Genomic DNA, 13,978 nt, shown 5'->3' on the forward strand with positions numbered 1-13,978 from the left:
GCAAGGAAAAGAGGCCGACAAGTCGGCAGAGAAACCCACCGAAGGCCGGACGACCCACCCCGGAGACGTGTCCAGACCGCACCGTTTCGCAGGAGGAACAAGGAAATCGCCCGGCTTAGCAACGTAGATAAGCAGCAGGGCTCCGCGAGACTGCGGGCGAGGAGGAAAGAAGGCTGGGGGCGGGGGGCGCCCGTAGAAACGGTGCCCGGGCAGGAAACTGTCCGAAGTGACAAACTTTCACATCGCCCAGACTTTTTTTCCTTTTAAAGTGAGGAGTTCTCTTACCTTTTAGATTTCTATGGCCTCAACTCAGCAATAATAGGCAATCACAGAAGAATCAAAATAAACAAAATAAAATAATCAGCAGCCCCCAACGCTCCTGCACGAAAATCCTTTCAAACGATCCCGAGCAACATTTCGAGATGTTTAAAAATAATAATAATAATTTTTTTAAAGCCTCGCGTCTCGATTTCCAAATGGGTCTCTGACAACTTTGTCCGTCTCTAGGATCTGCTCTCCAGCACCACGCGTTTCGGATTTATTGTCCGCCAACAGTGTATTTTTAATACAAGAAATGAAGTCTTCTGTCGTCTGGGTGACCCGGGTTTGGTGTGTTTTGGCTTTTTCCCCCTTCCTAAATGAGCTCGGAGCTATTCCTTCTGGTTCACATCACCTCCCTCTTTTCTCACTTTCTCTTGCTCTTATCAGCCCGATGTGTAATGAAAGTTATCTGAAACCCACTAAAACTTCTACTTCTCCTTCCCAGTTCCAAGGGGGGAAAACAAGCAGGAGGAGGAGAGTTTGAAAAGGTGGGGGGCCTGGGGAGGCGAGGGGAGCTCTATCCCCCTTTCAGATCCTTCACAGCGCCTTCGCGGGTCCTGGACCCTCACGGGATCGTCCCCTTTCGCAACTCCAAGCTCAGACGCCGGGTTTCTATTTCATGAACTGTCTCTTTAAAGAGGATCTGCTCGGCCATCCAGAAAGAACCCGGGGCGAGGGAGAAAGGGAGCTATCTCCCGCCGCCCAGAGAGATCTGATCGGAAGCCAGACGGGCTCCTCTTTTAAATTTTTAAAGTGACAGCAGCCTCCTCTGGCGGGAGAGGTCACAAAAAGGTCGCCAAGACCCAAGTCCTATAGGGACAGACTGATTATGGATGCACCATCCCCCTTAAACATGTAGATTTATCCGGGTAAACAACCAATGGGGAGATCTCGCCAGGCAGGATTTCTTTCCCCAGGGAAATAGCCTCTGTTTCGATGTCCTGAAAGCACAAGTGTGGTGTGTGCGTGTGTGTGTGTGTGTGCGCGCGCGCGGGCGCGCGAGTGTGTGTGTGTGTGTGTGTGTGTGTGTGAGAGAGAGAGAGAGAGAGAGAGAGAGAGAGAGAGAGAGAGGGACAGAGAGAGATGGGGGATGGGAGGGATGGGGAAGGGTGGAGAAGTGCTTTCAGGGGTGTGAGGGTGTGTGCACCGAGGCGGAGGGGGCGGGGGTGGGGGGAGAGGTAACGCTGGAGGGGGCGAGGATAAAGCTTAGGGTATAGGGACGCTAGTTCAGACTAAATATAAATAGTTTGGAAATTGTCAGAAAACAGCAACCTCAAGAGTGAAAAGTTGATATGTACATTTCCAGTTTTCCACTAAGCATTAATTTTTTTTTAATTGAAACTCACACTCTATTCCCTTCCTTCTTGTAGCTAGGTCAGGAAAAGGGCGTGCAAAGTTTTCAGATCATATTTTTCTTAAAAGATATTTTAAAATCTGAAAAACTATTGGCATATAACCCATCCAAATAGCGTATTATGGGTTTAGAGAGATTCATAACTGTCTAGTGAGTTTTTCCCATTTTATTTGATACATTAATTAAAACACCTTGAACGCCAAAAACTGCAATAAGCAATTTGACAACTCAGATTATTTTTGAACTTTTAACATCATAAATGCTGCTTTTAGTAATCGGCACTCTCCTATGTTTGATAACTTTCTAATATACCTTGGGTACATTTAAACCAACACATTGTAGAAAAGACATTGGAAGAAGGAATACAGGGGATACATAGCGAAATAAAAGGGTCTACAGATTTATTCATGACCAACTTTGTAAGATTTAGTAAATCCCACTGGCTAAATGGAAGTTAACGCGTTTTTATCACAAAACTCCATTCATAAAAACAAATGGACAAAATCCAACTCCCCAGCTCAACAATGGAAAGTAAAGCAAAGTAAGCGAGTCTAGGGACACTTGCGGGGGAGAGGTGGGGCAAGAGGGGCTGGAAAGTGTGCTGACGGTTAAACTTTAGCTGCAAACGGAATAACACAAGTGCCACTCACTTTTTGTTTTCTCCAAGTGCAAATAAACGTGTAAATCCAGTAGAACTATATTTCCCCAAAATATTGATTTAAAAACAAAAATAGTAGCAAAAGGGAGGGATTGGAGGAAAGAAAATGACGAGAAGTGGTGACTAATTCGTTTCAGTGGCCTGTTATCTGTGACATTGAACTGTTATTTCAGATAATGGCCATTGTTTGAGAGAAAATCGCACAGCAGTGGTAGGTAGGACAGGAAAAATCCTTTGTAAATAACCTAAAACCCGGTCAGATATTCCCATCGAGTTGGACGTTTGAGAACCTTTAAGAGCTCCGGGTTCGTGGCCATTGATTTCCTGCCCTTCCTCAACTTGCCCATTGTCGGAGCTTTTTTTTTTTTTTTTTTTTTTTAATTTAGCCATAAATTGGACCGGCTCGAGCTATGAGCTGTTCTATTTTCTTCCTGTCAGGATGAGGGATTTGTTTTATGATGCATTGTGTATTAAATACAAGTAATCTGGGGAACCGATCGCTTCAGACAGTGCGACCTGATCAGGGGGTCTGGGAGCTCAGCGCCCCAACCCCTGCCCCAGCCCTGCAGCAACCCCCCCACCTCCTTGCCCTTTACAAAACTGCTTTCAAAACGAGGAAACGTAGATAGGTAAATAAAAGGTGGTGTGGAATCATTGGCAGGTCCTGGCTAAATTAGGATTTCGTGGAAAGGGCCTCCGAGTTTTTTCCCCTACATTGGCTTCGGGTGGGGGGAGGCGGAGCGACTTTCAAGGTCTGGATACTTGCAGGTACGGCAGGACGCCGGTAGATGGCATTGCGCTCCGAAATAAAGCGCAGCGCCAGCGGTTCCAGCCACCCAGGTGAAACCGCCTCTGCCCGCCAGGCGCCGGCAACCCCGCTCTGCCTTCCGTCTCGCCCGCCGTTCCGCGTCCTCCCGAGCTTCACAACGGGAGGAGGGCACACTGCAGTCCAGGCCTGCAGACATCAGCCTGAGCGAAGGCTATTCCTACGTCTGAGCTTCTCTTCCTCAAATATAACCAAGAGCGAATGCTTACCCTCCGAGACCTTGGAAGATGTACCTAGAAGAATGGAGAATTTATTGCATCATCATTATTATTATATTAATATCATCATTATCGTCATCATCAGTCTTGTTCTCCACTGAATAAATTGTGAAAAAGACTAAAGGAAATCATCAGAAGGACCTGGGCAAAGGAAGCTAACAGAACACTAAATCTTAATCTCTCTCTCTCTCTCTCTGTGTGTGTGTGTGTGTGTGTGTGTGTGTCTGTCTGTCTGTCTGTCTGTCTGTCTCTCTCTCTCTCTCCTCTCCCCCACCTCATCCCACTCCCTTTCTCCTTTGGGTATATAACAATAACTTCATGTAAAGGCAGAGTCATCTCACTTTTTCTTGACACAACTTAAAGTTTAAAGATAGGGTTCTGAAATCCCACAGTAGTTAGACTGGCCTTGTTTCTCATGAAAGGGGCTTCTTGCTATTTAAATAAGAATTCTTTAGAAGACCTGATCCGTCTTCCCCAATAAATGAATGAAACAGGAGAGAAGGTTAGAGGAAAATGTTTTTGCAAGGGGCTTGCTTCTCCCCCTGTGAGCTTGCTTTCCATCAGAAGGTTTCTAAAACAATAAATAAATACAAGGAGCCAAATACCATCACCAATTCCCTTTATTCCTTGGGATTTCTGGTGAAATCTGTTTACAGTAGTTCCCAGTTACAAATTAATCTGCAAAAGCCGCTGTCTGCTCAGCAGTAATCAGTACCATGCGTGTTCTGCAGTGTTTAGCACTGCCCTTGAAATGGGCTATTAAAAATAATGGTTTTACTATAATCTCAAACCAGCTTTAATTTGCAAACATGTATCAGGACAGATGATCTAAATATTAAGGGGATGGAGTAGGAGAACAAACTATAACAAATGTATAGCTTCGGGGAAAGCAGAAAATGGAATGATTCATCAGTGAGGTTTAAAAAGAGAACCAGATTTTAAAAACATTTTTCCAGAAGGAATGATTATTTTTTCTTTCTTGTTCTGTTAATTGTTGTTTACCAGGAAAAGGGCATTGGAAAATATGAGGGTTGAGTGTGAGCTGATAGATTTTCTGGGAGTTGTAAAGATCCCCCTTTGGCTGATGGCAGCGCTGGGGTGGGAGAGGTTAATGTGTTTTCTTCCTGGTTTGAAAAGGGCATAAACCCTCCTCAGGCCCCTTCCTTCCTTCCCCAGCTGTGTGGATTGCAGAATCTTTAAAAAGCCCAAAGATTTCCAATAAGGCCACTGGCTCTGCCTTCATTGTGTAACTGTTTATTTAAAATAAGTCAATATATTAGTTAAAGCAGTAAGAAGTTAGTGCTCCAGTATTCAAGTGATTCCCACAAGACTGTAAACTGATGCCTCTTTTAAGCCTTAAACTTCATGATCGTCCCAGAAGTAAAAGTTCTAATGGAGACCCTATGGGCATGGTACATTCCAGCACATCATTAAAGGAAAGAAAAGCAGTCCAGCCAAAGCCAGATGAAATGACTGCACTGTCCACTTTTAATAGGCTTCCTGTGGACAAACAGCACTGTAACACTCTGCAGAGGACAATATTTAAAAACAAGACAACTTGCTGGCAGTTTTCAATACCATAAAGTTAATAAAGTATGTTCCCATTCACCCTGACATTATGTTTTTAGTTTATAGAGGAAGGCACTTTATAACCTCAGTCTAAGTTCCCTTAATTCTGCAGCTTTGAGTTTCTTGAGGTGGCTAAATATACACTAAACTCCAAGCCTAACATTTTTGTTTTAACATTATTTTTCTGTAGCTTTTCAAGAATGTACATGTGCATTTTTACATTTCTCAAGTGGAGTTTTATTCATTGAGATTCTGTTAAATCCTGTTTCATATGGTTCATGTCAAGAAGCATGAAATAATCTGAGAAAATGACATTTGGCTGAACAATAAGTGCCTGCTAATTAAATTAGCTTCGTGTATAGATATTGATGTGTGTTTAAAAAGAAAATCAATGCTTCCTTTTCCGTGTCAGAATAGGATTTTGTAAAATCTTACCTAACCTAACTGACACAAAGATAAAAAATAATGTAAGTATGTCTTTTAGGACTCAAGAGACTTCCCACTAATTCATATATAAATATTTCTCCCAATTTGTCTTTTCTCCTACTCCTCTAAATTCTCTACCACCCACAATTTCTTCTCCCAAATCTTTTTATTTAATACAGTAAACTTTGTAATGAAGCATGACCTTTAAGCAAGATAAACTAGATCAGAATGCCATGAAATTTAAGGTAATATTCTGTTTAATTTCAATACTTTCTATTTTTTAATTTAGTAAGTATTTTGCAAGCTTGGTTCTCTAAGCATGAATGTGAATTCTGTGATGCTTTGATCAGGCAGATCCAGTGAAACAGTCCAGCACAATACAAATTTACCAACAAAAATGCTGTGACTGTGTATAGCCCCCAACACATATCACCACTGCACTGGAGAGAGATTACTGGTGACTCTTGGTGGACTCTGCCTTTTTTTTTTTTTTTTTTTTTTTTTTTATCTATTGGGGTGTGCCGTTAGAAAAGAGGAAATTAAAGGTTAAAAAAAAAATGAAAATAAAAAATTTCCCTTGGTCTGGAAATGGGCCCGACTGAAAGCATGTTAATCTCCACCTCAGTAATTTGGTTCTCCAGGAGAAGACAGAAGCCCTGCTGCTGTGCCCTGCACTTCATAAATCACATCTTTATGTGGACAAGGTCAGGGCACCTAACAGCTCAGACATGGGCCTTTGCAGTGGCTCGAGGATTCAGGCATGTTTACTCTCCTATTCGGCTCTCCGAGGAGTAGTCCAGCACGCTTCTAATTACTTTTGATTATTTTCATTTGCTGGGGTCAGTCTGGCTTGCCAGGACTGCTGGAGGGTTGATTTCCTACAAATCTTGATGTCTTTGTAGGACGGCACTGTGTGCGTTCAGAATTAGCACCCCGTTATTGTCCCTACAGCATGGGATCCTTCATAAATAGACATGGTGATAACAAAAGTTTCCCCAGTGAACCATCACCTACTTCCTTTCTTATTAATTAACTATACAAGCATAATCACCTAGCTGATCTTTTCCCAAAATGCCAAAGATTTTAACAGTTCAATATTTTATAGTATATTTGGCCAGAATGAGAGCGGATTTCTTTTTTGCTTCGATTTTAAAATATATTTAGTAACGACCAGCAGCTCTTCGGAAACTAAGATGAAGTACTTTGCTGAAACAGCTCTGGTGAATAAATTATTACACTCAAAAGTTTTATTTTTCTAAACTCCAATTAAGGTTACCATATTTAAAATATTTTTTGCTGGACTATTTTGATGTGTTTCAGTCCTAAGCTATGATGCTGAGTGGTTAATGCACAGCAATAAATTTATACCAAGTTTAAATGAAAATATCATGATAAAATAAAAATGTTAATAAAATACTGTAAAATTTTGGTAGCAAAATAGAGACAATAGAGAAATATTTCCCAAAAGTAGAGATGTTTAACTCTTTGATGGATATTTATTACAAGACATATTCAATAAATAAATGATGAAAAAATAAATACAAAAACTAAGACATTCACAAAAAAATGCATAACATATCAGTCTAGTTGTTCAGACAATTGGTATTTTTATATCACTAGGAAAAATTACTATTATCCTTTTATTTTATAAAAGGTAACTTTGCTTATGATTATCATTAGTCTCAAAAGGTGAAATCCCTCATTCTTTTTAACTTTATACTAAATAAGTGAGGTAGTAAGTGCTTTTGGAAGAAACCTCAACTCTATAAGGAATTCATTTTTCATTATTTTATTAATTTTAATTAATTCAATCTTTCAATATAGTATTTAGCACATTATGCAATAACTCCAGGGTCAGCTTCTTCCCTTGAGCTTTAGAAACACCATTTAAGAATACTTTTAGACTCATAATCTTGTGGGGAAAGTTTGTTGGAAGCTTGATTTTCCTCCTGTCTCCACGCCTAGCTGTGTACCTTTGGGTAAGTCACTTAACCTTTGAGTAGGTTTCCATGAAAGTTTCATAATATCAGCCTATTACGAGTGTTGGGAAAATAAATTGGGTAACGTGAGTGTGAACTGCTCTGAGTTTATGGGAACAGGTCAAAATACTGTAAGTTTCACATTATTTGTGTTTGTGTAATGGGTTAGAGTAAACTTACATACATGCACAATAAGGAACAGTCTGACCTATACTTTGGGGAACAGCAAAGTGTAAGTATTTTTGTATCCTCTTTCTTCCATTCCAGTGTCAGTTGCCCTAATCCTTACCCTGACCTTGGAAGGGAAGAATTTTAAGAAAAATGTTTTTTTTCTCTCAAGCTGTGCTACCCACGAAGATGTCCATCTCTGTCCGGCTTGCAGCTGAGTTTGTTCTGTTCTACCCACTGTGTTCTCTGCCAATCAGTAAGAGAGAGTATTCTGAGGCAAAGGTGGAATACCATTGAGTTTCAGAGCCCTAGAAACTAGGGTAAGAACACACACATACACACCTTGGACTAGTTTTAAGTCAATAATTGTTATCAAGGCCAGGAAATTTATTCTCTACAATGTCTCCTGGTAGGTAGACTTTAAGTACCAAGAGGACAGGAATTGGGTCTATCTTTTTTGCCCCTATTGCCCAGAGTCTACCATAATGCATGACATCAAGTATTTAGTAGATGTTTGTGAAAAAAAAAGTGGAAAAAAAAAGTGGATCAGGTCCTTCCTTGACTTCCATTCTCACCTAGTTTGAATGCCTAACTTGGATGCCTGTTACCTCTAGTCTGAATTATTGCAATGATCTCCTACCAGATCCTCTGACCACCATTCACTCTCCCACCAGTTTAAAGTCCTTGATGTTAATCCTCTCAACCATCTGCTGTTACTTATTCCCTTGCTCACAGTTTTTCAGTGAGCTCCAATTGCCTAACAATTCAGTATAAATTCATTCCTTTTTTTTTTTTTTTTTTTTAGAATTCAATGAGGCAATGTACGTAAATCACTTAAAATCATGTAGAGGATATAGGATGTAGTCAATAGAAAATAGCTATTATTATTGGTATTGCTATTATAAGTTTAATTGCTATCATTATTATTGCTCAGCCTATAATTTATTTTGCCTTGGTTATCTTAGATAAAATCTTATCCATCCTTCTAAACCAACCAATTTTTATGCCCGCTGATTTTTACCACCCAAGCTTGACATTTTCATCCTTTACCCCAAATTATCTGTGCTTCTCTCCTGGTTTATAGCCAGTTCTTCCTTACTTACTGGTGTGTCCTTAATGCTCTTGTCCTCCTAAGGACCACTGTAGGATTTTTAAGGGCGGAATCAAGTTTTGTTCCTACTGACATCTTCAGTAGCAGCTTTTCATCATAAACTAAACTGTCTTTGAGCCTCTTTGTAAGAATTAATTATGGCTAAGTGTGTGGGGAATTACTTTATTTACATCCAAGCAAACTTGGTTATTTAACACTATTCCCCCTTAGGAATCAGTTGATGCAGTGATAATTCTCTTTCAGGGATTTAGAAAGGAATTCCTACCACTGCTGCTTATCCAGATAGCACAATATTGCCATACTCGCCTCACCTCATGTTTCCATTTCTTTACCATCTCTCTCCTTTCTCTGGGCACAAATCCTGGACAATATCTTGGACTCCTCTTCTTCCACTGTCCCCAATAAATAGTCATTGGTTCAGTTGGTCTGTTAAATTGTTTCTACAGGAAGCTCATTTTCCCACTGGCACTGGTCTAGTGAAGGCCATTGTCCTTTTAGGCCTGAGTTTTTGTGGCATTTTTACACCAAACATTAGTCTTCCTAAAAGAACAAAGTTATAACAATGCTTTGCTTTACCTAAAAACAAAAGGTAAAAAGCAAAAACCAAAAGAAAAACTGCATTAACAAAAACTCCAATGGATCCTGATTTGCTAGAAAATAAAGCCCCTAATCCAATATGCAATCTCCTCCTCTACAATTTGATGTCCAATTTATCTTCTTTCTAGGCCCATTTCCTGCTTGTTTCCTCTACACAAATCTTTAGCACTGGTTAACAACTGGAAATATGAATAGAAGCTCTTGGCCCTTCAACTGCACTGATATAGGTCCTTCACTTCTCTTACCTCTCATACTGACAGCATTCAGGAGATGAAACAATAGATCAAGTAGGTAAAGGGATAGTTCCATTCATCAAGCTCCTGCAAAGCCTTCCAGGTTCTCTTCCTTGAAATTTTTACAGTATGTAATATTAAAACCATTTACTAATTAGTCATTATACTTAAAATCATTTGGGATATTTCTGTGATCAGCCAATCTGCCTGTAGACTGTTCGATGGCAGGAAACATCCTTCACACCAGCATTTTCTAATTGGTTACTAGAAAACTTATTAGCAGATATTCCCTGGAAATCGGCTCTGAGGTCAACTCAGAGCTAACTTCACCCAGTGGATAAAGATAGCTCCCTCTTGGAGCTTCACGATGAGCACCAATGTACTAAATACTAGTAAGTCTAAAACTCTGAAAGTCTAGGAAGTCCTTTAGTAAAGAGACCTATTTGGCTTATTCAACCAGGCATCATCACAGGTAATTAAGCTTATATGAAAGCCCTCTCCCCTTCCACTGGAACACCTAAGGAAAACAATTTTGTAAGTAAAGTTTTATATTACTTTGTTTCAGAAAAGCGTAAATATCCCCATACATATATTTTTCTATCAGCTGACTGTTCTCAACTCTTGATAAAAAAAAAAATAGTCCCTACAAAACAGTCACAAAAAAATAAAGACAAAATGAAGCTTCCACATTTTAATCAACTTGAAAGCATTTGAAAAGTCTATAAAGCTCACAAAGAAAGTAGGTTATCAGTAAACTCTAGCCAATTGATCCTTTGCCTGTGAACTATTACAATAGTATTTGAGTACACGACCTGAGAACCTTCCAAAGGAATATGTACAATCTCATTTCAAGATCAACCCACTTCTTCCTATCCTCCCCCATTAGAAGTCCTTCTAAAGCAAAGATTTTTACCATGGCATATTCCCATGCAATGTTTTATATTATTTAGATTTTTCTTAATAAGATTTGGCATTATCTAGATATGCATTTCCCTAGGAGAAAGAAAAGCAGCAGTGAAATCTCCATCTAAGGATGCCCGAATTAAACCTTTAAGAATTCGCCTTTTTTCCAGCTTTTGATATTAGATTCATGTGTTACGCCTGCCCATGACTGTCTAACCACTAAACTAGCTAGACATTAAATCAGATGGCATACAAAATTACAGGAATTTGATCTTTAGATAAACCACAAACCTTGATGAACTAATGTTGTTCCAGATGAATTAACTCATCATCCTGAGAAACAGAACATTTCATAGGAGCGAACACACAGTCCTCTCTGCAAAGAGCACTAATGGTTGTGAGGCTGTGATTAATTTGTGTTCTATTGAATATGCTTGCTTCTATTGAAAGTACACCTAAAGAGGTATACACTAAAGGAAGGAAGAAGGCTCAGTCAGGCAATTCTGCCCTCAGAATAATTGCCCCCCTCCAAATCTCTGATGGCTGATGCTGCATATTACTTATACTTGGTTATGATGTCTGTTACAGAGTTAAGAAACAAAGAATGTGTTAAGTTATTATCAATGATTTCATGAAACATTTACCTTTCTCTATGTTGGAAGTCCTAAAATTTCATTTTACTATTTTAATGACTATAGCCAAACACTTAAAAGATAAAGGTAACAACACTACAGAGTCAGAAAAGTATGTTTAGTTTATAATCCATTTAGTGAGTGTCACATCTTATGATACATATCAAATGGTAAAATGTCAAAATATTCCAATAGCAGTTAAAGTACCAATACAATCTCTATATCATTGTGAAAATATGGACATTGATTTCAGCGGTAGCTTTGAAAATATCTTTCTGTAAATTTTGTTGAGTCAATTATTCAACTTCAAATAAAATCTTAATATAGCCTGTCTATAGACTCCAGAATTAAGTACTGGTCAACTTCCAAGAAGCAGATTCTCAAAGGTATTTGTGTTTTGTATGTAGTTCTTGGCTGGAAAACAAATCCAAGTTTGCTAAGGCAGTGCCCTACAACTAGAAGGGGGAATGCCAGAAGGGACATGAATGGAAATACTTAAAGAGGAAAGAAAAATATGCACCCTGATTCACACATAATTTCTCTCCACATATAATCTGCACTGCCAATTTATAAATAAACCATACAGCTAGATCATGATGTGGAGAACACTGAAATTATGAGCCTAGGAAAGTGATTGAAATGACTACAGGTTTAAAATTTTTAACTCATACTTTTGTCTAATATTACATTTTGCCTTGTACAATTTCATATTCCTCCTCCCCACATCCATTCTACAAGAGCAGGCGAAGTTCAAAAGTTCTCAGAAAAAGTGTTGATTAATTAAATTTAAATGATTCACTAAGTGTTTTAGCTATGTAACTTTTAAAAAATGTTGTGGTGGTTGTTGTCCCTGGAGAAATTACCATAAAACTGTTTATCATTGTCTGTATATGATCTCCTTGGTAATCAGTGTTGGAATATTTCAAGAAAGTCATTACAAAAGTCTTTATAAAAATATATTTTGCTGAATTTTAATCTTGGAAAACACAGTGACGTCACAACATATACACGTTCAACTTACTAATATTCAACTATTACAAACAGAGAGAAATGGAAGGGAGGGAGTATGGATGAGAGAAAGAGGGAGAATGAATGAGCCTTTACCCAGGAAAGAGCATGAGATGGAAACATGAATCATCTGTTTCCTCAAAAGGAATCAGTGTTCAAATGCCCTTTGTACTATGAGTATCGTGTTCCATCAGGTGTGACTCTCGGATTTAAAGGTATGTATTTTTCACACCATGCATCCTCTGAATGCAAATATACCACTTCCTCTGGTGCGCGTCTGAAGCCACGGTGATCCATTCCAACACTGGATGGTTCAAGAGCTGAGCAGAGAAAAATTTTGAATACTTGATTTTCAACTACCTGCTCACTGTAGAACCTAAGCTCTCAGTAAGATGTAAATACACTGAATTTGGTTTCATTTATGAAAAATATTCCATTGCAATGACAAGATAAATAATTGAGACAATTAGTGTGTTTTTATGCATAGTGGGGTGCAAACCAGCATTTCTGTAATTATTCCCTAACCCCCAAAATTTTTTGTGTGTGGTCCAGGCGATAACCGAGGTTCATGGCTCTCATAACTCAAATCTCGAATCACCCATACCTAGGACGAAGTGCCAGTCATCTGTTTTCACAAACTTCCTGCCTTTCATGGCCTTTCACAGGGAAGGTGATGGGCTGTACATGGTAAGCTGCCATAATGAGATAGGAAGTTTTCTTCCTAGGGCCCAGTAAACTACAAGCTTCCCCTCAGCAAAAAGGAAAACACTTGGTCTCATGAGCAATCAGTTTCATCCACAGTTTCCTGCTAGACCATAGCCTTCTGATGTTAGAGCCCTCGATGGAGTCTGCTTCTAGTTATGTGACATTGAGTTGCTTCAACTTCTTCAGCCTCTCTTTTAGTATCTCTAAAATTGTGGGCCAGGCATGCTCACGCCTATAATCATTCCAGGACTCTGGGACACTGAGGCGGGCAGATCATGAGGTCAGGAGTTTGAGACCAGCCTGACCAACATAGTGAAACCCCATCTCTACCAAAAATACAAAAAATTAGTTGGGCATGGTGGCAGGCACATGTAATCCCAGCTGCTTGGGAGGCTGAGGCAGGAGAATTGCTTGAATCCAGGAGGCAGAAGTTGCAGTGAGCCAAGATCACGCCACCACACTCCAGCCCGGGCGACAGCGTGAGACTCCATCTCAAAAAATAATAATAATAATAATAAATAAATGAATAAAAATAAATAAATAAACAAAATTGCAATAATGGGACTTATAGGAAGTTATTAGGGTTAAACAATTGAGGTGAAGTATATAAAGCACTGAGTGTAATGGTAAATAGAGACTCATAAAGAAGTATGGTACTTGGAGAGATAGCATAAATCCAAATAAAAATTTTAAAAAAGAAGTTTAGGATAGTGACTAACAACACAGACTCTGCAGTGGGGCAGCCTGGATTCAAATCACAGCTTCGCTATGTGCTTGGGGTGTGGCATATTTAAAGTTACTTATCACCTTGGTTTCCTCCTTTGTAAAATGAGTATAATAAGAAGTATCTCGTAGGGCTGTTGAGAGGATTAAACGCGATAATCCACGCACAGCACTTCACTTAGTGTCTATCACATAATAAGCACCTAATAAGCATAAGCTATTATTAAATGGAGTTCTAACTCAATAAAATAGTTGGTACTTTCTACGCAAATACCCTCTGTGGTTTTTTTGTTGGTGGTGGATTTTTATATCGCCATCTTTATATAAAAAGAGAAACAAATATTTTGTCCCTTTGATTTATTTTCTGGTTAGTCAGGCAGCAATTTGCTTCTGAGAAACAGATGAAAACATACAGAGCCAGAGTAACCAAAATAAATGATAGGAATACAAATTCACACATACAAATTCATAATGGTGTCCAAACACTAAGCCAGAAATCGCAATCTGAATGGGCAAAAACATTTTCTAAGAAAGGACTTTTTTGGAG

At 39.2% G+C, this 13,978-nt stretch overlaps 1 protein-coding gene across 26 annotated transcripts in view; it reads right to left on the bottom strand.

Annotated features, from left to right (window-relative positions):
- Window positions 1-13,978, bottom strand: part of MECOM (MDS1 and EVI1 complex locus) — a 595,213-nt gene that overhangs the window by 62,051 nt on the left and 519,184 nt on the right. For 7 of the 26 annotated variants that reach the window (XM_074033757.1, XM_074033754.1, XM_074033747.1 and 4 more), the window contains exon 1: window positions 286-1,156. The exons of 8 other annotated variants lie outside the window; for them this stretch is intronic. The gene's annotated coding sequence lies outside the window, so the exon portion shown is untranslated. Of the gene's footprint in view, window positions 1-39; window positions 1,157-13,978 lie in introns of those variants that run through there. 11 more of the 26 variants (XM_074033756.1, XM_074033753.1, XM_005546324.5 and 8 more) reach the window with 3 other exon arrangements.

This window comes from Macaca fascicularis, chromosome 2 (genome assembly GCF_037993035.2).
Source record: "Macaca fascicularis isolate 582-1 chromosome 2, T2T-MFA8v1.1".
In the NCBI taxonomy this organism is placed as follows: Eukaryota; Metazoa; Chordata; class Mammalia; order Primates; family Cercopithecidae; genus Macaca; species Macaca fascicularis.